This window comes from Nyctereutes procyonoides, unplaced genomic scaffold (assembly GCF_905146905.1).
Source record: "Nyctereutes procyonoides isolate TBG_1078 unplaced genomic scaffold, NYPRO_anot_genome, whole genome shotgun sequence".
NCBI classification, from domain to species: Eukaryota; Metazoa; Chordata; class Mammalia; order Carnivora; family Canidae; genus Nyctereutes; species Nyctereutes procyonoides.
In genome coordinates this window covers 20581726-20605363 of record NW_026575121.1, presented here as the reverse complement: position 1 = coordinate 20605363, position 23638 = coordinate 20581726, and positions in this window count along the sequence as shown.

Genomic DNA, 23638 nt, shown 5'->3' with positions numbered 1-23638 from the left:
AGAGTACAGTATTGTTATGGCATGAATGTTACTAGAAACTCCAGAAACATACCATTCATTATATTGATGCAGCTATTTTGATTCAGCATCTCCCTTGGAGTTCAAGTGACTGCAATGAATCTTCTAGCTGACCTTAATTGTTCTATGAAATGATACAAAATGGACTAAAATGAATTCAGTCACCACAAACAAACTGGAAAGGTCAAAGAAGTTTTCACTTTATCATTAATGTACATCACATGCCTTTCAATTCACATATATTATAATAGTGACAATTCATGCAAAGCATTTTTAAAATGCTTTAAAGGTGTTCCCTGGAAGTAATTTTCATATGAAATGATCTAAACTGAGATCTATGTACAGTAAATAGTTGTTTTGAAGGATAGTGAATGAAATTAAATTTAATTCAGCCTCATGGATCATTGAGTATTCACAAAGAATTCAAACTCAAGTCTCCAGTGACATCTTAGTATGTAGAAATCTTTTAAAAGGGAGCCCTTTGAAAATAGAAGTATCTTGCCCTACTCAAATTTAATATTTGTAGTAACTTGTCAAACTTACAGATAAAACTGATAAATAACAGTTTATTAGTGAATATATAGTAGTTTTATCTAACAGTGATTTCTTTCCCTTCAAAATCCTCCTTAATATTAAAGTGTTTTGCCTACACTAACGTTGTAGTTCATATCAAGAATGCATAAATACAAGTACGTGTATAGAAAAATCATATTGTCTGTGCTCACTTCGGCAGCACATATACTGGAAAAATCATATTGTCCAAAAAAGGAGAAACATTCAGAAATATATACTTTGTATCATATTCTCAAACTTTATTATAAAATACTAATTTTAAAGAAAGATGTTTATTGCAATTAAGCTTCAGAAATAATTGTTAGTGGAAGTTTATAAAAATTGCTATTAAGTAATATTATGTATCACTAGATATTTGGACATATTTCCCTCCAATTGAATATATGACCTGAATACTGAAGGTCATTCTTTAGGTTTGAAAATAACATGCATACAGTAAATGAGAAAACTAAGTTCTGCACATTTTCCAATTGCTTATTATGCACAGAGCTAACACTGTCACTATATGTGGCATCTCCAGATGGCAAGTACATCAGTGGGAGACTGGGAAAACTTGTAGAATCAATTACAATTGCAGGTAAAATTAAACTTGGAAGCAAAATCATTAATATGTTGAATATGCATCTGGTTACAATTCTTTGAACCATTTAAGAACATTTCTATCTTATTCTAACTCATGAACCTCTTACATGTTGTAACTACTAAGCCTCCTCTGTCTGAATTAAGACCATATGTGAAGTTTGGGCTTATCCCCAAGGAGTCCATCTGGAGCAACTGATGTCGTTCCCATTGTTAAATCTTGATGTCCACATATGAGCCTTAGGGAGATAGGTAGCTAAATGAGTTGATTTAACAGACACTTCTATTTTTTTTAAATGTATGTGTTTGTGAAATTTAATATTGAGATTTTTGTGAGATTTAAAATTACTTTTATTTGAAATTAAATTTATTTTTAGTTGTATTAAAACACTTGATTTTTAACTAACATGACTTTCAAAACTTTTCCTGAAAATAAATTAATTTCTTCACAATCATGGCTCTTTTTGGAGTATCATATTATAGAATCCAGTGAAGTAGAACCAATAAACAAGTTGTAGACTACTGAAATATTTATTAATGTGTTTATTGTTAAATTTCTAAAAATATTATATTATTAAATATTTACTCTTCTATAATCATTCTAATTGAATTTTATATAACAATGTTAATTAATGGAATATCCTGCCCCCAAATATGCAATTGTATTAGAATTATTGTTAAACTCTTAAAAGATGACTATTCAAAAAATATAAAATATGTACTATCTAAAAACATACTGCATATCGCCATTTCAGCCATCATATTTATATATTCTATAACCTCTAAATTTTTATAAGTTCTGTAACTTTTTCATTTAGTTGAAAGGGAAAATAATATTGAAACGTAAATCATGGAATCAAAAGGAGATACATGAGAGTCCAGGTAACTTAAATTTGTAAAAAAAAATTGCAAAAATATAATCAATGCCACTCTTTTATAACATTTTTTTGTTTTGGATTATGTCATTTTCACATAAAGTATGTAATTTACACTAATATGTAAATATTAGTGTAAATATGTAAATAAATTTTAAATATGTAAAATAAATTTGTAAATAGGTTATTAAATTCTTAGTTTTCATTATAAATATAGTAAGTATTGATACATAGAAACCACAAACAAAAGCTCTTTGGAGTCCTTAATAATTTTTAAGTGCCCAAAAAAACAAACAAAAAAAAAATTTTTTTAAGTGTCCAAAGTGTTTCTAAGATCAAAAGCTTGAGAATCATCATAAGGGCAATTTGCATTTTCAATGGGACCAATATAGTTTCCAAGGTGGATGAAAATATCTTACTTTTTTTCATTTATGAAGCACAGATGTACACACAGTACATAAATAAATATACAGTATATCTGGTATTATTATTAACTGGTAGATTAGTTCAATGAATTATCATACAATGATAGATGTGAAATGAAATGAAAGCTAAAATTCAAGAATAGCTTCACTATGACAGCATCTTTAAGACTCTGCTCTGTAATCTTTTCTTGTAGACTATCTTTACTGATATTTTACCTGATAGTTACAAGAATCTCTGATTTTCTTATATCCCTACATTTTCATCTCCTCCTGAACCTTGGCATTCATTCCGATGGAATTTTTCAGTGTTCCCCATTCAAAACCAGATTATATTATTGTGTAGCTTCCTTTTCTCATAGTAACACTATGCCTGGGCACTATGCCTGAGGCAACACTATGCCTCAATACTCTGTGACTTGAGATTCCCAGCTTTAAAAACTGAGATAGTCAATTGGAGTTGAAAATTCTCTCATATTATAATAATGCATGAAAAGACAAAGTTATAAATCATTCTTTTGTATCTCATGTACACACGCTGATATACATGTACAAATTTATACTTTGAATTTTCAAAAGTGAATTTCATTTAATTCTTATAAAAAAGGATATGTGAACATTATTAAACACAAAACTGCAAAAACATGTAAAGAGAAAGTTAAATTCCTTCCCCTGTCATCATTCTTTGTCTGAGATAGCCAATTTTCTTGGCATGTATCTGAAATCTTATCTCTATGTTCTCTCCGTCATACAAGATATATAACACACAGGGCTGACTTATTTTATTTGTTTTTACTTGGGAAGGAATTGTACCACACCCTCTAATCTTACTTTCACTTCTGTGACTCAACATTCAATATGAGTGATCAGCATGGTTTTTCAAGAATAATCCCTTTTTGTGTTATTGCAGATTCATTTTATCAAAACTATTCATCTGAGAGTGATTTTATCCTACACGTATTCTTCCCAAATGTCTGTTGTCTTAATGTTTCTCATTCTCAGACTCCCATGCCTGGACACTGCCAAGCCAAGGCTTTAGAAACACACATCCTATACTCACACCCAGATCTCATGAGGAGGACTAATTGAAAGCAAACAGAGCAAGCAACACTTTTACAGTACAAACATGAGAAAACATTTTTAAAGGGGCTCCTGCTCTCAACACAGAAATATTGGTGGTTCTTGTTTTAAAAAGGGAGGAAGTAAGAATAAGTCAGCCACGCTCTCATCTTGACTCAGACTTAAGCAAAAGACTTAAGCACAAATCAGAAGGAGGTAGGCAATGAAGCCAGTTGGATGCCCTCACATCCTTACCAGACACTAATTTGTATTATGTAGCCTTGCCTTGTAGTTGGATTTTTCTAGATCCTCCAGTACCCAGCCCATGGAAATACGATTATACTCTCTGAGCTTCCTTGGGGAAAACATTTCCCTGGAAAACAAATGAGGAGAGTAGTGAAGATGATGGGTATCCCTCCATGGTATGGATGTCAGATAAATCTCAGATGCTCAGTTAAATTTGAATTTCAGATAAATAATGAATAAATAAATTTTAATATAAGTATGTTCCAAATATTACATATGATACATTTATACCTCTACACACATACAGTACATATATACAGTATACACACATATGGCATGTGTGTGTATAGCTGTTTATCTGAAATGAAAATTGAACTAGGCATTTTGTATACTTATTTATTAAGTATGGCAACCCTACTCCAGAGGAAAGAGTTTTTATTCATCAACATCTCTTTTTGCCATATGTTTTCTGGGCTATTCAGGCACTCCTTTCAGGCTCCCAGGCCCCTCACAGTGCACCAACTGGTTTCTTCTCTGCTGTCTGTCTGTCCCTACCCATACACCCGATGGGGCTTGTTCTCCCAGGCAATGCCTTCCTGGTACACAGATCTGAAAGATGACTGCCCTTTGAGAACCGCTTCCTAGTTCTGTCATTTCCTGTGGCCTTTCCTCGTATCTCAGGTCCGCAGCCTAAGGTCCTGAGTAGGAATGCCTTTCTCTACTATCTTGTTAAAACTAATAAGTCAATACTGATACATTATTATTAACCAAAGTGCAAAGTTTCATTCTTCATGTCCTGCAGTTCTGGGAATTTTGACAAAATGTATAACATCATGGATCCACCATTACAATATCATACAGAAGAGTTTACACTGCCATAAACATGCCATGTGCCCACTTACTCATTTTGTGTTTACATTTACTGGATTTTGATATGTGATGCATTTCTTATTATGGCCACAGTCTAATAAAACTTGAGTTATAAGTTACCTAACTGTATAGGGATGAGGCTAAAAAGGTCTAATGTGTTGAGAAGGCATGAAAAGAAAATAAAACAATACATTACACAGCATTTATAACTCCAAATCCACTAATATTCCAACTCAGTATCCTATCATGAAACAGATGATATACTCCAGGAAAGAAGAGTAATCAAATGAATTCGAATGTCTTTACTTAGTTATGTTTTTTGAGAAATATTTTGTACATAAAACTAATCATATAGTCTAGATTTATTTTTAACTTCCCCTTTCTCTTATAAGCTCCTGAGATTTATTTTTTCTTTTTTTTATAAAATCATTTATAAGCATGTATAGAGTGTCCACTTTGAAGCTCTGGTTGAATTGATCTAAGGCTCATAACAAACATTTTTACTAAAATTATTTGATTTACATGTTGTATGTATTTGATTCTAAATAATAAATTTACTTTGAAAAGTAGCGATTTCATATTTTTAGTTGACTAAGAGACAAATGGTATTTATTTATTTATTTTTAAAGATTTTATTTATTTATTCATGAGAGACACACAGAGAGAGAGAGAGAGAGGCAGAGACACAGGCAGAGGGAGAAGCAGGCTCCATGCAGGGAGCCTGATGTGGGACTTGATCCCCAGTCTCCAGTATCACGCCTGGGCCGAACGCGGCGCTAAACCTCTGAGCCACCCAGGCTTCCCCAAGTGGAAGAGTTTAGATATCATTTCAAGAAATCATAGCCCCTAGTTATACCATTAATCAACATTAATCATATTCATTTCTGTATATGAATGGTATAAATATTATTCCATTAATCAACCATTAATCATATTCATTTCTGTAATCTAATAAACATGGCCAATTTTGCAAGCAACCTCTATGTTGTACTTTGACAAATAAAACACTTAAACATGTGTCATGGTCACTTGTTCTGTCACAATATTCATATTATTTTTCATTTTCTCATCTTGAAAGCTTATGTACATTTCTCCTAACATTTTAAATAAGTAGAATGGCAGAATTTTTGATGTATTTATTCATTGTTTTGGGAGGGAATGTCTAACTTCATCTGAAAATTAAATTATCATTATCAAAAGAGCAATCTTATTCCTTCTGATTATATATTGAAAGATTTCATGTTATCTAATTCATCTTATTATGAGATTTTATCTTATTTATTATTATTTATTATTTATTAGCACATCTGGGTATACAAGGCTTTTACTTAATTAGTTATCTATATTTCTCTCAAACATATTTTACAAATGTATTATTTTATTTTTGTTATTTATATTATTAATACATAACTTTTCACATTTTGTAAAAACTGTTGCTGAATTTTAATAGACCAAATATTTTTAAGATGTATTTATTTATTTACTTGAGAGAGAAAGAGAGAGCATATGTGGGGAGGAGCAGAGGTTAAAGGGAGAGTCTTAAGCAGACTCTGTGCTGAGCTTCAAGGGGCTTGATCTCCTGAACTGAAACCAAGAGTCCTACACTTCATGGATTGTGCCACCCAGGAGCCATAACCAAATATTTTTTATCAACAAAAATGAAATGATGTATGCTTGAACTCCTTTTGTTCTGTTTTAAAAGAAAGTCATCATAATTTATGGTCCCTGTGTTTATCTAACTAAATTTACAAATATTTTTATTCTTGAAACTCTACAGGCAAAATTAAATTTTAAAAAATTATGTTCAATGCCTGAACAATTGTGTTGATGTCCTTTTGCCTTCACAATTCTGATCCATTTTTATATTATTTTAATATAACACCTAATAATTATCATTTATTCTTTTAGTAAAATTGTTAAACTCCTTTGGTAAGTTTTTATTTTTAAAGTTTAAAAATTTACCCACAGTCTCAGAATCAAAAATTTATCTTAGTCTTTATAAAATATTTCTAAAGTTGAGGAGCCTGGGTGGCTCAGTTGGTTAAGCATCTGGTTTCAGGTCATGATCTCAGGGTGCTGGAATCAAGTCCCATATCTGGCTATCTATTTTGAAAGGGGTCTGATTCTCCCTCTATCCCTCCTCCCTGCTCTTGCTCTCTCTCTCTCAAATAAGTAAATAAAATCTTTAATAAAAATGTTTCTAAAGCTGAGAAGTTAACAGAAGTTTCTCTGCTTTCCTGTGATATTTTGGCCAGGTGCTAGTTGGTCTATCATCATAGTATTTTTCAAGAGTAATGCATTGGAACCATGCTTCATTAATTTTACAAATACCAGTCTATGTCATGGTTCTCCTGGGTGTAATTGTGCTCCTGAAAAATAAAAGTGCATAACTGCAGTTACTAGGTGAGGAGAGGGTAGAAAGAGACTTTGTGGTGATTCCTGTGAAAGGTTGTAGAGTACTGAGGCATATAAGCTTTCTAGAGGATTAGCATTGTATCCTATTAACAGTGTCAAGGTCCTGTTTGCATATCAAGCATAGCTTGAACCCGTCATACAGTTCCACTTTATGAAGCTCATAGTGGGAAATGGATCAGACAAGATTTATTCAACTCTACTGCCACCAGCAATTCTATCTTGTAATAGTTTCCATATATTTAGGGTCTTTAAGCAACCATTGACAGAACTGTGAAAGGGATTCACAAAGAAATGGAATATGGAACCCCAGAAGTGAATGGATTACAATTGGAAAGACTAGAGAGGGCAAAGAAAGAAGCCCAAAGACAGAAAACTGAGGAATTTAAAAAATATTTTTTTGAAAGGTAGCAACATATCAGCAAGAAATATTGAAAAGGGAGGATTATGGGCTGATAGGAAAAAATGAAGAGGAAAATAATAGAAAACAAAGAGAAACATTTGAAAGAAAAAGGCAACCGACATAAAACTTCATGGAAAGTGGAGTTAAATACATATTGAAGGAGATTGCTCAATTTCAGTATCTGAAGATGAAATTTGAGAGTAAAACTTCACACGTAATTAAGAAGAAGAAAAATCTAATATAACAAGGGATGACTGTACAGTTAGGTAGTGAAAGTAGTCAGGAAAAAGTGTTCGTTTTAAAAGGTGAGATAGTAAAAATAATAGAAGTACATACTTTCAATGTGAGGTACTGAAGGTATTATACATAATATTATATCTTATATCATATATTGTATTATATTATTACAGTCTCCCTAATATATATATATATATACACACACGTATACATGCACACATATACATATATAGGCAGTATATATGATATATGTATACATCCAGAGAGTGAACAAAATTTAAAATAGGCTAAGTAGCAGATGTCATGCAAAATTCCAAAAATATGTAAATATGAGAGAAGGTAGTTATTCCCACAGAAGGAGAAAACTATGCCTTCCAGAGTATATCTGAAGAAAAACCCAAAGACAATAAATACATCAAGATGTGCTAGTTTGATTTTCAGAATAGAGTAGAAAATGAGCTCATTTTCTTGTCAATAAGACAAGAGCTGGAGTTCTCCCACCCTAGGGTTGCCAATATAGGAAATAAAAATACAAGACTCGCAGTTAAATTGGAATTCACATGAACATCAAATACACACATATGTATATCTATAATTTTTAATATGAATATGCCTATGCAATATATGAGATGTGCTTAGGCTAAAAAAAATTATCTGAATTCAAAATTAACTGGAAGTCCTTCATTTTACCTGGAAATCTCACCTCACTCCTTTCTGGAAAGTTAGTATGTGTTTGGAATTCTTTCTCTGATTAGAAGAATAAAATTAATCTGATTTGAATAAAGTGATTAATCAAATCCTAGGAGAAGCACTGAGAATGAATGAGAGGGATTTTTTGTGTGTGTTTGCTTTTAATATAATCCATCATTGCAAGGTGACCTTTTCCTTCAATGCTTAATGACCTAAAAAAAAGTAGAAGAGAAAATAGATTTTTAAATTCATATGAAATTTGAAATTGGCAAAGAATGATTATTAAAATCCTGAAATTAGTAAATTCAATCTATGGAAAGGTTATTTAATATATCTGGAGTACATATTAGTCAGGAAGAACGTTGAGAAAAAAGAGAACTGATAGAGAAAATAATCATCAGATTAAGGAACAAAATCCTGGCAAACAAAATGTGGGAGTAGCAACAGATTAAAGAACGGAGGTTGATCAGGGATCCAGCTGCACTCTTCCTCAGTTACGAGGAGCTGTTACTATGTCCAAGATTGTTTTCGAACTTTCATCTGGGTGTTCTATTTTTATGAAATAGTGACAGAGGACTGTGTAGAGAGAAGTCAGGATCATGAATAATTCTTATTGAAAATGGACCTTCTTGAAGAATGTTGGGAGAGGTGTCTCTTAGAAGTTTATAAATGATAAGAAATGGTATAAATTTGGAAGAAGGGCAAGTTGTTATATGAGGTATTTGAAAAGTGAGAAAGTAGCACGTGAGAATGAGAAAATGCCCCTATTTTTGGCTTAGTAATACCAGAAAATTACAGAGAGAGCAAAAATATTGAGATTTCAGATCAAAGAGGTATTTCATTTTTAGCTGAAAGAATAAATTGTGCTTAAATAAAGATTTGAAAAGAGAGAAACATTTGTAGATAATTAATGTACGAGGTACAAAAGGGTGAACCAGGCGCAATAATGTTAAATAAGGCAGAAATAAGGAAAAGGCAGTTTCAGGATCTTATTGATTGGAGGACATTAACCTTAGTCATGATGATGATTCACAGGAAAAAAGGAGAAAATAATCCCAAAGCAGAACTATATGTTGCCTTAACCATGGGAGAAAAGATTTTATGTAAAACTTCTCAACCTATATCAAAGAGTTGATGATACTTTTTTTTGTTGTTTTGCCTGTTCTAGTATGTTTTATATTTTGGAGTTTGCCTATGTAGTTGGAAAGTGCCTGACATTGATTATAAATTAATTAACTATGGACCTGCTAAAATGACCATCTGAACCTTGAAGAAACAAATGGAATTTGTTAAGCAGTATTGGAAAAATCTGTGTCAGAAATAATTGACAACACAAGTGCGAGTGAGGACTTACCAGGAGCTTACATAAAAATTATCGAATGATTTTAATAGATTTCAAGGTCAATATAACTAGCAGTGAGATATGGCTGTTAAAAACTAATATGAGATATTATTGATAGAATTAAAATGGCCATACTGATTGGTGAACCACTGCATTCTGCCCCTGTAGACTTGATTTGAAATATTATTTTCAACCCTGAATTTAACATGTGTACAGGGCTATTGCCTAAATGTAAGTCAAGGATAAAATGACCAAGATGTCATGATCATATGAAAAATTGTTGAAAGAATCATGCTTGGATAGTACAGGAAAAATAAGATTTCTGGGGAAATATTAGTCTTCAACCATGTGAACTGTTGGTTATCAATTTGAACAACATGACTTGACATGTCAAGTCCTTACAAACTCATGGGAATTTTAAGATTATATATTGTACTTAATGTGATAGATGATTTTAAATAGTAATTACACTCCTCAAAAACATAGGATGGAAAGTATAAAGTACAATAAATGATGGATAAAATCACAAGTATTATAGACATATAAAAGTACTGGAGGAATAACCATAAAAAGAGGAATAACCATAATTGAGTTTGTCTTTGACATTTCTGTGTCCTTAGAAAGTAGTTGTGCTAAAGCCTAGTTTAAATCTCATACTAAGACATCATGAGAATGACTATGGTTTCTCTGAATAAAAAATAGAAAGTAAAAATAAAACCATGGACAGTATAGTAGAAATGTCATAACAGCAATCTGAAACTTTTTAAAAGGGAGATTATTACACCAAATTACATTTTAAATATGATATTAGACAATGTCCTCTTTTATGTTTTTGTTTTCAAGAAATAGAACACCAATCTCAGGGTAACTGGTCTGGGTTTCAAAAATACCGTATAATATCTGGACAACGGAAGATTCTGACACTTATTAGCAAAGCATATATGTGCTGATGTGAATATTGACAATAGATACTTATGTGCTGACTATCAACATGCAATGTTATATCAGTTGATGTACGGGCTTGAGAAAACGCACTTTAAGTTTGCACGGATCTGTGCTAAATTTGAATTTTTGCTTCTTACAAAATGTCTAAGCTTAAGCAAATATCTACTTTCTACAAGTTTCAGCTGTTCATTTTTAAACATAATAAAATGTATTTCATAGTTTTGTTATGGAGATTTACTAAGATAAGGTATGTCAAATACCTCATTCATATAAAATTGTTATTTTGCGTGTTGTGATTTTGAGAAGCTGAAGATTCCTATACTTATAGTTTTATGACACTATACTAACAAATGCAAAATTTGAATTTTATGAGGTATATAGATTTAATTGCAAAGTTAATTTCATAACATCAAAACTATTTTTTAGTAATGTATTGGAAACAGCAATGAACACATTTTCCGTATCACAAATTGTTAAATTTAGTATTCCTAATTTAGGCCTACTTAGTCCACTTATTATTAGTGTTTTTCAAGTGAGACTACAATATAGACACAATAAAACGTATACTATTTCAAGTAATAGGTTGATAAGTGAGCCACTTTACATAATACTAATGCCTACACTTGTTTGTATTTGTTATTTTTCTCAAAAATACATATTTTGATTAGAAATATGGCCTATGCTGTTAACAAGTAATTGAGTTTGGACAAAGCTGAGATGAATTTACTATACTCATTACACGATGTTTGACAATGTGTCTCTCAAGTGCTAATGTGAGCCAAATATCACTGAGTTTTACTAATTAAGATATATTTTTTAAACATTTAAAAATAAGAAAAGTAGTACAAAAAAATAGTACTTATAAATAAATTGATGTTTATCAGAATGCTATGTACCTGCTTTGTGTAAAACATCAGCCAAAAATAAACTTTAGAATATGGTACTTTAAATGCTAAATAATAAATAAATAAATAAATAAATAAATAAATAAATAAATAAAAGTTTTACTCTCAACAAATTTGGTTCAGAAGGAACCTACATAAACATAATAAAGACCATAATCTGACAAGCTCACAGCCAACATCATAGTTAATACCTAGGAAAAAATTTAACCAAAGAAGTGAAAGATGTCTATATTGAAGACTATAAAACATTCATGAAAGAAACTGAGACAAAAACAAATGGAAAGATATTCCATGCTCATAGACTGGAGGTTATAATATTGTTGAAATATCCATTCTGCTCAAAGAAATCTACAGATTCAATGCAACTCCTACCAAAATTAAAATGGCTTTCTTCACATAAATTGAAAAACAATCCTAAATTCTTAGGGAACTACAAAAAACCCTGAATAGCTAAAGCAATCTTGAGCAAGAACAAAAAAGAGGCATCACACATCTTGATTTCAATTGTATTACAAAGCTATGGTAATCAGAACAGCATAACATTGGCATAAAACTAGACACAAATCAGTGGAACAGCAGAAATCCCAGAAATAAACCCATGCATATAATGTCAATCAGTTGTTTTTCTTGAAACTCACATAATTAGACACATTGAGGTACTACTCTTATATATAAAGATTTTCCATCGTACATTATTATAAATTTTTTTTCAGGCATGAAACTTGGTTTCGGCTATTATAGTCATGAAGAGAAGTATTTCCCAGGATCTCCTCTACATGGAGAAGCCACATTTATAGTTATTTTTAGCCAGTCTTTCTCTCTTTGGGGAAACTTTACCCACCCTCACCTCCCACACACAACATTTTTCCTTTAAAGCCAAAAATATTCAATTGGAAAAGTATCAACTCTTCAAAAAATGTTTCTGGGGAAAGTGGATAGTCATAAGCAAAAGTATAAAGTTGGACCCCTGTCTTACACTATACACAAAAGCCAACTCAGCCTAAAGAGTTTTATAAAAAATTTAATAAATGAATAAATAAAGAGTTGCTTATAAGACTGGAGACTATAAAACTTGTGGGAGAAAACATGTGGGTAAGGTTCTTCACATTGGTCTTGGTATAGGTTATTTTGGATTTAACACCAAAATCAAAGACAACAAAAGCAAAATAACCAAGTGAGACTTATGCCAGGCAAAGAAAACCATTACCAAAAGGAAAATGTAATAACCTATGGAATAGGTGAAAATATTTGCAAACTATATAGCTGACAAAGGACTAATATTTAGAATATAAAAGGAACCCATACAAGTAAATAACAACAACAACAAAATCCCCAAACAACTCACTTAAAAAGTGAACAAAAACACCTGAATACAAATATTTCTAAAGAAGACACATAAAATGGGGGAATGGGTACATGAAGAAGTACTCAACATCACTAATCATCAAAAAAATGTAAATCAAAACCACAATGAGATGTCACCTTATATCTGTTAGGATATATATTATCCAAAAGACAAGAGATAACAAATGCTGGAGAAAATGTGGAGAAAAGAGAATCCTTGAGCCCTGTTGCTGGGAAGATAAACTGGTATATCCATCACAGAAAATAATATGAAGTTTCCTCAAGATATTAAAAACAAAACTGCCATAGGATCCAGCAATCCCTATTTTAGGCCCATATGCAAAGAGAATGAAATCACTATCTTAGAGAGATATCTGTACTCCCATGTTTACTGCATTATTATTCATAATAGTCAAGGTACAAATAGCCTAAGTATCTATTAGTGGATGAAGGAATTAAAATGTGATAGATAGATGATAGATAGATACATAGATATGATGCATAGATAGATAGGTATGTAGATAAACTGGCCATAAAAAAGGAAGGAAGCCCTGTTATTTGTAAAAAAAAAAAAAAAAAACATGGGTGAAACTGGAGGGCATTATGCTAGGTGAAATATGCCATGTAGAGAAAGGCAAATACTGCATGGTATCACTTCTTTGTGGAATCTTAAAAAAAAAAAAAAAAAGAAAGTCAAATTCATAGAAACAGAATGGTAGAATGATTGGTTGCCAGGGTCTGGAAAGTGGAAGAGGAACTAAGGAGAAGATGATGTAAGAGTCAGTTACAAAATTAACAAATTCTGAGGATATAATGTATGATACAGTAACTAAAGCTGGAAATACTATTTTGTACAACTGAAATTTACTAGGAGAGTAGAATTTGTGTTTCTACCAAACAAACAAAGAAAGGTAAATATGTGCTGTGATGAAGTGATGGGCCTCTTCATTAACTCAATGATGAGAATCCTTTTACAGTGTGTACATATACCAAATCATTGTGTTTACACTTAAAATATATCCCAATTTCATTTTCAGTTATATCTTAATAAATACGAATAGATAGTAACTTTCTTTTAGATCAATAAAGAGCTGACCGTGGGCATTCTAAAATATAGTTAAGTGCTTCCAATATTGAAAGTTGGGAAAACATATAAGTTTTAAATTGCTTAAATGACATAACTAACCTATTCAGTCAGTGTGTTCATCTTGACTTTAATTTAGGTAGCAGGGTCATGCTCATATCCCAACTTACTGAGGATGCTTGATAACTAGTGAAGTTAAATATTCACATGGTTTTCATTCCTACTTGGTAGTTTGAAAGCTTTCTTTTAGAAGTCAGAACATGTGATACAGAATATGGCATGTGTCTATGTTTTTTGAACTCTAAGTATCCACTTAGGATTGAAGTATAGTCAGGAAATAATCACACTGTCAAACATCTGCACCCTTGCTTTTTAAGTGTTACATCTTCTTATTTCAGAATTTTTGATGCCTTTAACTTTTATTTGGCTTATTATTCTCCATGATAAATATCACATATTGTAAATTAGATATGCTTAAATAGTAAGAGTTTAAAGAAACTGAAATCACCTGGATATTCACTAGATTTTCTAGGGTAGGTTATGTTTTTATATGCTTATGTATTTCTTTTATCTCTTTCAGAGTATCCATAGTAGAGAGAAATGTCAAAAGTCTTGATTTTGCATACATCAACTTGTATATAACAATAACATTACATTTAGTCTTTTCTCTAATGAAATAATGCTCTTCATAACTATAAGATTTATATATGCCAAATTAGTATAGAAAACTTTAAACACATGACAAAGTAGCTGCTTGAAAGAGGGTTCAAATGCATATGACTTCATTTAATTCCAAAGAAGGAATTATCACTTTAGTAAGAGGGAAAGCATTTGACATTTTTCTAGTCATGATTCTTTCATATTAACCTTTAATTTGTTATCCCTGTATGTATTTGTGCTAATAATCAGAATGGTAAAATGAGTTAGTTGAAGAGGCAGAAATGTCATTAGGACATCTTTCATTCTCTCTATATTCAGAAACTTTAAAGTCTTAGCAGCTCTATTGAGAGGTCCATAACATCATTCCCAATTGACAGATTTGTACTTCTGTCTACATGATGCTTATTCATATGGTATCCAGATGATTTCAAAAATTCTAAGAGGTCTTAAAAAGTAACAAGATGAGACAATACAACACTTCAAGAGGGATCATCTTGTTTTTATGTTGCCAAAAGAGGGAGAAGGGAGAGAGAACGAGGGGCATGGAGAGAAGCCATGCTATTGCTGACATAAAATAAATTGTATAACAAAAATCACAGATTCTTTTTTTTAAAGGATTTTATTTATTTATTCATGAGACACACAGAGAGGCAGAGACATCGGCAGAGGGAGAAGCAGACTCTGTGCAGAGAAGCTGATACAGGACTTGATCCCAGGATCCTGAGATCATGATCTGAGCCAAAGGCAGACACTCAACCACTGAGCCACCCAGGTGTCCCTAATCACAGATTCTGTATTAAAGCCTTGACATATAAATGGTAATTCCTTGCTTCTCTTAAAAATTTCTTCATTCTTCCTACATATTTCACTATAAACATTCACTTATACACTCAGTGCTATCCGAATTTGAAACCAATTCTAACCTCAGAAAGCAGTATATGTCAAGTCTCTTTAAAACTTTAACTCATTCTCAAGCTATTGTTATTTATGCTTTCAGTTTCTCATCCAAAATCTTTGTCTAAATTCCAACCTTTTCTGACTATGGAATTCAATGGGGTTCCTTATCTAAGTTGATTATCTCTGATCTGGATTCAGTTGATCTATTTATTATATCCTTTCCTTGCTGTAGTTGAATTTCTTGGCGTGATCTATATTGCTGTTTTCTTTTTTCTTTCTTTTCTTTCTTTTCTTTTCTTTTCTTTCTTATCTTTCTTTTTTTCTTTTCTTTTCTTTTTTTCTTTTCTTTTCTTTTCTTTCTTCTTTTCTTTTCTTTTCTTTCTTTTCTTTTCCTGTTTCTATTAGAGAGGAAGAGAAGGAAGGAAGGCAGAGGAAAGGGGAGAGTAAGAATCTAAAACAGGCTCCACACCCAGTGGGGAGCCCAACCTGGAGCTGGATCTCACAACTGTGAAATCATGACCTGAGCTAAAATCATGAGCTGGATGTTTAACCGACTGAGCCACTCAGGTGTCCCTATATTACTGTTTTCAATATTCGAATTTTCTTTTGACCAGATCAATCACTAATTTATATTTACCTCATTTTGATGTAAATTCTTTAGATTTGAGCTCTACCTCTTTGCCATATCATTCCTTTCATGATTACTATCATCAAGCAAAATTCGAAGTAACATCTGGCTTTCCTCCATGGCTAATCTATTTTTCTCTAATTTTCTTATGATTTTTAATATGAAGGTGCAACATAGTCATCAGTTTTTTATAACAATACGAAGTTAGCACATTCTACATATTGCCTCTTCATCCATTCCCCAATTCCCTTATACCCATACATAAAGAAACAATGCACTTAACGTAATTATAATTTTATAATATTATTTCATTCATACAATTTCAGGTGAAAACTCCCTTCATTTTATTCCCTAGTAAAAAGTAAGTTACTTAAATAAACTATTCATTGCTAAATATATAAATTATGTGATAAATTGCCAATGGAAAAATTAATTTCTTCTCAAGAGCCTAGATGAGATAATTTGATCATGTATATTCAAAGCACTAAAAATATACCTGTATAGAAGGAAATTAAAACATGTGTACTATTTCTTTGAATTCTTATTATGTAACTTCACTATGCTTATAAGTAGGCCAGTCAATTAGCATTTTAAATTATATATTTATATAATTTTTCAAGTCAGTAAGATTAAATAACTCTCCCTTATATGCTAATATATTCAAAATGAATCTCTTCTCTTGAAACTTTAATATATGTCAAATTATTTCAGCATGTTTTTGTAATTCAGTGTGGATAAAATGATAAAATGAATATACAAGTTGAAGATGCCAAACCCAAGGGTGACAGAAAAGATATTTTTTAAAAAGTTGTGATTTAATTAAATTTTCATTCAGTACAATACTTATGATAACATGTTTATTGCTCATTCCATGTCCTGCTGTGCAATGAGACACCAGAGACAGTAAATATGGAATTAAATGCCAATAGGTTGCAGCTTTGTAAACACATAAAACGCAAAATGGCATAAAAGCTCTTGAGTCCTGCTGATTCCTAATTGTCGTCTGTGGCATGCTTTATTCTACATTGCTTTAAAGTAGCTGATATTACATTAAACCCTAAATACCTTGTACCTAAGAACAATTTTTTTTAATTTTGAGATTCTTAGAAATTATGATTTTTTACACATAGTTAATAAAATTTATGCCCAATAATTACTTTCAAATGCCAAAGTTTAATTGAAAGCCCTTTATATGGATGAGAAATGGTAGGAAAATGTGCACTAGCAAACCTTTATTACTTTCTTCAAGCACTTCCATTTTTATTAGCAACTGTTTTTTTTTTTAATCAAACAGTGCCATCATTTCTATAAATTATATTTCTCTTATTTTCACTTTATTTAGCCTTACTATTAATCAGGAAAGATACATGCTGGTTTAAAAAAAAATTATTTTGTGACATGAAGTTAAATATAAACTCAAGTACTTTTATGACTTTATTTTTTCTCCTGAAAATGCAAACATCCTTGGGGCTACAGATAAATTGACTCTCATGGTAAACAGTCAACACTGAATCCCAGAGAAAAAATATGTTTAATTTGAATAAAACAAACTCAGTCCTATCAAGATATCATATTCTAAACTCCATTCCACATTCCTTTTCTTTGAGAAAGGAACTTCATCCCTGAACTTCTTAGCTATAAATATACAAGCATTTTTGAGTAGCTCTAGTTTGCTTTTGCTGTGCTCTCAGTTTCCCCTGGAATAACATCTACCTTCTGTCCCGAGTATACAGCAGATCATTTCCCTGTGGAAGCCTTTATGCACTGGGTAATCTTCAGCAACCTCTCAAGAGTTCACTGTTGTCTGTAGACAGCTGGTGCGTCTGTAGTAGAAGAGGCAGCATGATAAAGTGGATGGTGCATGGACATCCTGAAATATTACCCTCGGACTAAAGGTTGGCTCTTCAATTTACAGTTTCATTTTTTAACAGCTTTATTGAGATATAATTCACATACCGTATAGTTCATCCATTTAAAGTGTACAATTTAAAGTGTTTTTAGTATGTTTACCAAGTAGGACACCATAACAATTAACTTTAATACATTTCCTCGTCCCTCCCAAAACTCCTTGCCCATTAGCAGTTAATCTCCATTCCCTGCTCCAACATATTTAGCCTTAGCTACTCATCAACTTTTGTGTAGATTGGTTTTGAGGAAGTCATTTTTAACTTCATGAAGATAAAAACAGAAGAGAGCTTTTCAGTTTTTATTTACAAAGAAGAATACATTCTTCCCTCTCTTTCATGTGCCATAATCATTTAAAAATAACCTGTAAATATGTAATTTTGTCATATATAATATGAATGGTGTCTTAGTACCATAGCAATTCATCCAGCTTCTTATCTGTAAAATTGGAGTGCAGATGGATGAGAGTTAGCTAATGATTGCCTTACTGATTTAATGGAAACAGGCTAATATAGACCTTGAGTATTTCTTGAGCAATAGACTTTTTGAAGGAAGATTTAAACATCAGAAGTTTAATAATATTTTTGCTTCCTCCCAATTCTATCGAGAAGTACTTACAAAAACAGTCTTACCCAGATGTGAAATTTAAAGTTGAACAATTTTCTTTTATTACCAGATTTCTGTGCCTTTGACCATTTACTTCTCTTGTAACTTAATGGGTGGAAAGACTTTATGGTTAACCTGTTTATTTTAGGTGTGTGTGGGGGGATGACACACATCTATCAAAGCAATAAAGGTTTGTTTTTAAAAAAATTATACATATAGTTTTTATACCCTGCTAGAGCAGCCTCATTGAAACCACCATTTACAGTTGATGTTGCTTCATTTGAAAAAAGAAGAAGGAGTTGACTTTGTCAACTCTGGAAATTCCAAGTTAACTGGGCTTCCAGGTAACTTATATCGTTGGACATGGGCACAGAGTACAATCCCTTTAAAGGTATCTTTTCTTGCTTCTTCTTTGCACAGTAGCTAGCTCAGTACGAACCCACCTCTTTCTTGCAAAACTCGAAAAATAGCTGCCAATACACTACAATGAACTGAATGTTTCCTATAATTTTTCTTGGTGTTACAGTATCAGATAATGGTTGCATTCTTCACTCCAAAGCACAACTGGTAACCAAATAGTCTATCCAACAGTTTAACCAAATATTTTACCAGCTTATAATGCCCCATTATGACATGAGTCATCCACTTTTCAGCCTAAGGTATCTTGAGTTTTTATTACTTGCTCTCCAATCACCCTAAGAAGGCAGTGAAATACTTTTTTTTTATTCTGCCATTTATAATACTTAAAAATGATTGAGATTTTAGGTGGAGGAGATCAAAAGTTTATTTCTAACATGTTCATTTGGAGATACATATAAGACTTCTAACATTAGCAATGTCATGAAGGCAACTGGATATATGAGCCTAAAAACAGGAAAAAAGGCATAAGCCAAAATGAAAATTTTGTGAGTCCTTAGCATTCAAAATATGCAACTTAAAGCCAACAGACCAACAGACTAAACTTTGGGTAAGTTTTAAAATAAGGAACATTGGATAATAGAACATAATCAAAATTGGATGGAATTCTACTAGAAAACTCTAAAAAAAAAACAAAAAACAACAACAACAACAACAAAACTCATAAAAATCCAGGAAAATTGAGAGGATGAGAAAACTATGCCTATCAGCATAGTGAACACTTTGGGTATATACCTTTTAGTAACTATAGTACAAAAAAGAATTACAACAACCAAAATATGATGGCATTTTTGAACCACATAATTAACATTCTTATCCTAATGAAAGTATTTAGAATTCTGGTTCTAACAGTTAGAGAATACACATTCTTCAGGGATTCATTAAACATGTTTAGCCATGGAAAAGTCTTCAAAATATTTTAAAATCTTAATACCGTATAGACTCTTTGATCACATGCATATAAAATAGAGAAAAGTAATAATCAATCTTTTTATGGTTATTTTCTTAGGCAATAGGAGATCTGAAACACACATACAAAAGAAATCCCAGATCATTAATTCCCCCATTCCATAAATCTCGTATCTTAAACATCCTATATGTATGAAAAGAAAAAAATAAAACAGGGCTTCTTGCTAATTATATCACATGTAAATTGTAATCAGCAATTATCAGTCAACATTTTCTTATTAAAGTATGATAAATGTATTTAATTTCTAAAATCCTCTTCACACTTTTTAACCCTGTAATGCTATCTGTTTTTATTACATTTAGGTGATGTGTATAAGAAGTCAATATAGGAAAGGAGGACTTTTACCAAGTACACGTTACATACAGAAAATCACACTTATTTCTTCAAGTAAAATAGCAGTGGAATGAAAAAAATTCATTTCTTGCCTTGAAGGAGTGATTGCATGCTCTAGAAAAGTAAGTATGAACACATTTATAAAAATAGGTTCAAAGGGTATTCCCCTCCCCTCAGTCAGTTCATTTACTTTAGCAAGGGTATTAACATCGCTGTTTTCTCTAGTCCTTGGAAATAAATCATGTACAAGTATCGTACTAGATTTTCAGTATCTTTTGCTGTTTTCTAAGAAAAAGATCACCTTAGCTTAATTATTTGAAATTGTAATTCTTTTATTCTTATTCTTAATACTTTACTATTTCATACTTGACCCATTCTAAGAAAATAGATTGATAGCAAATGTTTACCAAATATGAACAATTTTTCTAGAATCACATGTAAAGTATTTTTTGAAAGGCGAATAAGAATCTGTTTTATTGGAGAACAAAGATTTGAAATACTTATAGTCACTGTGAAACAGGTGCCCAATGCATTAACACAGTCTCTGTTAATTGGAATTCAGAATGGACATTTGCTTAGAAAAAAAAAAAAACAGACCTAGATAAGTGGATAAATTCTGGTCAGTTTTATAAATTTTTAAGTCTTCATGGAGTTATTGACAAATAATACGGTGTTAAGATAAATTTCAGTGAAAGGTTTGAAATGTTTAAAGCGGGTGGGAATGTTCAAAGAGTGTGGATAGAGGCAAGATCAGAAAATAATTAACAGACCACCTTATGAAAGAAATTGCCTTCTAAACTCCATATGTGCAATTAGTAACGACTTGCCTTTAGTGTCAGAGATACTGTGAGGTAAAGGCATAGAATGGGGAGACAATGCAGTAAGGTATAGGCGGCAGTCAGAATTTGGAGTGTTCTGCAGGATGAGCTTAGAAATGTAAATAGTGTCCTATGATCAACAAGTTCCCTCAGAAAGTTGGTGAGCAGCAGTGAGGCTGTGACAGGCAATAATAATGATGTGAGGACTAAGTGGGTGATAACAAGGATATAAAAGACAGGAAATCTAATGAAGGAGATTTGAGATAGCTTTGCCATATGAGTGTCTAGAAATAATAGCTAGGGTCTCCTGGGTGGCTCAGTCCCATCGATTAAGCACTGGACTCTTGATTTCAGCTCAAGTCATGATCTCAGGGTCCTGAGATTCCAGTCCCATGTCTGACTAGATCTCAGGATTGTGAGATTGAACCCCTCCCCCCTTGTGCTCTGTGCTCAGCAAGGCCTCTGCTTGGGTTTCTCTCCCACTCCCTCTGCCCCTCTCCTCTACCCCTGCATGTTCTCTCTTTCTCTCTAATATCAATAAATAAATCTTAAAAAAAATAAATAACGATAACAGAAAGAGAAACAAGATAATGTGTTAGATATATTAAATAAGTAAGGGATCCCTGGGTGGCTCAGTGGTTTGGCACCTGCCTTTGGCCCGGGGCGTGATCCTGGAGTCCAGGGATCGAGTCCCGCGTCAGGCTCCCTGCAATAGAGCCTGCTTCTCCCTCTGCCTGTGTCTCTGCCTCTCTCTGTGTGTCTATCATGAATAAATAAATAAAATATTAAAAAAAATAAGTGAGAGAACAGGAATTGCCAATATACTCTACATGCATTTTCATCTAATTGAGTGCATGAGAAGCACAGCCACTTTTCATGGTCAGGGCTGTGATCTGAGAGTCAGACTCCAATATTAAGTCCTATCGTCACCTTATTTTTTTTGGCAAGTGACCTAGCATCTCTGTTCCTCAATTTCCTTTTCTGTAAAATGGGTATAACAGGAGTATTTCTTGATAGGATTTTTTGTGAGATAAACAAAATACTATTTTAAAGCATTAAGAAAGTTCATATCTCATGGTAACTACTCAAAAGTGCTAGTAATTATTATTGGTAACAGCACTTATAACTTTATAGCAGTAATACATAATGTGTTTATCACATCATACTAATCCTTAAGATACAGATATAAATAGATCCTCTTTCATTTCACTTTCACTTACCCAAATCTGCTTCCTTTCTGTTAGTTATGCCTCTCCATTTAATATCTAGTGATTTTTTTAATGTTCTAAAACATTAATATGAAGTTATCTTTTCACAAAAATTTGAAAAACTGCTTTTAAAACCATACAAATGGTGTTTACACAGCTTAAATTTAGTTTGGCAAGTTGTGAGTAAAAAGCATGGAAAATTAATAAGAAATTAATACAAAAAGTAATATATTTAGTACAGACCTCTTATAAAACAAACATATAAACTAATCATGATGCTTTACCTATTTTGCTCAAATAAGTAATAGTAAATGATCAGTATGAACAATAAAAAGAAGATTGCTACTCACGGTAATATTTGAAATATAGCAAAACTCTTAAGAAGTATACTCGGGGGCATAGGTACAGAATTCATTAGTTTTCTTTTTCAGGAGAAACAGTATTCCTCAAAGTTACTCTTCTGCCCTATTTCTAAGTATCAATGTGGATCCCCAGACTTCCATAGTGAACTACATCTCCTACTCTTGCAAAGCACAATGACAGCCAGTCCTACAGGATCAACTCTGTTAGGATCATGTGGAGTGGTGATATTGTGTTTTCCTTTCTTTGAATGCAAATCCTTGGGCCTTAACTCAGACTTAAATCAGTTTTAAAAATTGTCTGAGGCAATGCTGAAAAGAAGGTCATAAGGAAAACAATGTTTCATGGGAAAAATGGGTTAGGGATTAAGGGCATTCTAAAACTGAAGACTCAGAACACTTTAGCTTCTATAGATAGAAAGAGCAAAAAACAATATTTACCTATGTGCTTAAGGAGAAAAGAATCACTTTCTTTTTGAAAGGATTATTTATTACAGTTTTACGGCTCCTGTGATGTACTGAATGCTTGACATCGTTATAGAAAATCAATTGGATTCAATCTGAGAAAGTTGTGTTATATGCATTCAAACCTGACAGTCGCATAAATCAGTATTTTTTGAGAAAAAAAAAAAAGCCAACCCAAAATAAAATGAAATTCATTTGTTTACTTTCTTAAGCCAGATGTGATTGCTACTTTATTTTTCTTTAGGAGGGATTGCAATACAAATTGACTTTGAACTGCTCGGTAAAGTTGAGCAGTGGAGGATATCTCTTTACAAAAATCTGATTAGAAAACATGTTTTAAAAGCATTTGCATCTTGTTTAGAGAACAA